We start from the raw sequence: 2,562 nt of genomic DNA, 5'->3' as shown, positions 1-2,562 counted from the left end.
GAAATTAATACTAAGGTTAATGAACTTTTACTTTCCAATTCCAACTCCACAACCAAGTACCCATAGGAATCATTTCTTTATCCAATACCCTCGACTAGTTTGTTACTAGTTCCGAAGTTACCGAAAATCGGGCAGCATCTCCCCTATAACTTCAACATCCCTGAGATTTTAAATCGGACACAATGTCAACAACAATACCAAAAACAAAAACCAGCAGCATATATACAATTGAACCACCTCAACATTACACAATACAACTTCAAACAACTAGCTCAAAATTTACGATATCAAAATAGAGTTTTTAACCTTTATTTTATAAAATCTTTAACCATACCAAACGGGGGGTCATGTGGCTGAAACCATAAGCACCCACACCCTTTTTAAAGTAATTTAAAGTCCTGAAACATGCAACCCAATCAGCTTCACCCACAGCACCACAACGACAACCCACTACTCGACTTCGATTTAGTTATAACCACTACAACTTAGTTTTTTCTAACACCTAGCATCCTTAAGCAATTTTAAATTTTAAAACATTACTTAAGGCATGTAATATACCTCGTAAAAATATCATAAACTCCAAGTTTAAAGGGAAACCCTTACCTCGCCAAAACTTGCCGAAACTTGCCTCAGAAGTTCCTTTAGCGCGTCTACAACTTTGTGGCTGCTTGCTAATATTTTGGTGCTTCTTCAAACCATAAATTTATATTAATAACACCTTAATAACATCGTGGTATACCCTAGATAATTAATTTACGGAATAAAATTAGAGACTTACCCTTTTTTTCTCTCCAAAACTGTGGGTCTCTCTCTCTAGCCTAGAGTTCTTTTCTCTTCTCTTTTTCTCTAGAGTTTTCTTGAAGAAAATGACTTTCTTGATAAGGATGAACATAAAACATATATATATATATATATATATGCCACCTTAGGAGGTGACATGTGTCAACCCCTAAGTGGTGACATGTGTCAAGCCCTCATTGGGCCAACACACCACTTTCTCCACCCATGGGTTTCCACGTGGCATATGGGGCCCACCCCCTCTTGCTCCAGCTGCTTTCACATGGCACAACCAGATTCTGCCACATGGCACTCTCCCATGATGCCACGTGTCACTTTCTTTTCCCCCTCGTGGGTTCATAATCTCGTCTTCTTTTACGAATCTATGTAACCCTTGCTACGTGAGATTGGTATGTACTCAAGTAACTTAAGTATGTAAAATGTCCCAAGTTGGTAGCTTACGTAAGTAAGTCAATTCCTATGACTAATTACTTGGCCTCCAACTCCTCTTTTGTTTTCCTTTGTTCTTCTCCTTTCTCAATATCTCTTGAAGGTTCTAGAGGTTTATGACTAAATGCCCTTTTTTATTCATTCATCACACGGATGAATGACTTGGGCTTGAGTCTTTTGTTTGGGCCTCTCTTGTTTTTTTTGATTCTTTCAAGCCCAATCATTTAGCTCATAGGTTTTCATAAAACTAAGTTTTTTTTTAAAATTTCAATTTTACCCTTAACCTTTTTTAGTATTTCCACATCCAAAATATTTATAACCAACTTATGTATCAAACAAGATCAAAACATAGCATTATCCTTAACTTGTTACAATTATCCCAAAATGTCCAAATGTGCAAAATACGGGTTATAACATCCTTCCCCCCTTTAGAGAATTCGTCCTCGAATGTGAACCAAAACCTTCCTCTAGATCTTATACCGATTATATGGAGAGTTTCTCTGTCCCACTTTTATAACATATACTTTCATCGAGTAATTAATATCAGAGTTCCAGAGGTTAGGGTTACTTGTAGACGTAGGGAATAGGTACGGATACTTGTGTTTTATTTTCTCTTTCACTTCCCGAGGGGTCACCCATCCTAGTACTACTCTCATCCAAGCACGCTTAACTTCGGAGTTCTGATGGGATCCGGTGTGCTATTGCTGGTATGATCGCCTCCATTCCTTATGGGATCTCTTTTGAAGTTTAAGCATTCCCATTTACATATGATAGTGTCAGTTGATTTTCTCTTATGCTTGTATTTCTATTGTCCGCTTCTCCCCCTTTTAGGGTGTACCCATGTCATCCTCTATTTATTTTTAACTATTCACGCACAAATGATTCTATTCAAACATATTTAACATGCTGCACCATGTCTACACCCTCTGTTAGATCATCCATACTTTAGGTTGCCCCTATAAGAAACCCTAGTACAATTATAGGGTGATTAGTATTCTCGATAGATAGTACATAATTTAGTCTAAGTACTGGTACTCGAGTCATACAACTTAATGTAGTAGTTTAGTCGAAACTATATTTCATTCATCCCAATTTTGTCAATCATCAACGGAGGAATATATTATAATGTAAAGCCTGAATCTATTAGTACATATACAGTCTGGAAAAAGGTCAACAATGTACCTATTATCACTTCTGGTGATGCCTCCTGATCCTGCACCACAAATGCAGAGAGGTACGCACGATAAAAAACCTGGCCCGAGCTCAGTGAAAGAAGTATTGAGGCATCCACGAGCGGAGTAGTGAAAAACTAGATGCAATTTAAATCATATATGA

The 2,562-nt window shown here is 37.4% G+C and overlaps 1 pseudogene; it reads right to left on the bottom strand.

Annotated features, from left to right (window-relative positions):
* Nucleotides 1-1,838: 1,838 nt before the first annotated feature.
* On the bottom strand, nt 1,839-1,940 carry LOC129890974 (5S ribosomal RNA; annotated as a pseudogene).
* Nucleotides 1,941-2,562: the final 622 nt, after the last annotated feature.

Source organism: Solanum dulcamara, chromosome 5 (assembly GCF_947179165.1).
Source record: "Solanum dulcamara chromosome 5, daSolDulc1.2, whole genome shotgun sequence".
Classification (NCBI taxonomy): Eukaryota; Viridiplantae; Streptophyta; class Magnoliopsida; order Solanales; family Solanaceae; genus Solanum; species Solanum dulcamara.
Note: the sequence above shows the minus strand (reverse complement) of the source record. Positions and strands in the feature narration are given on the sequence as shown.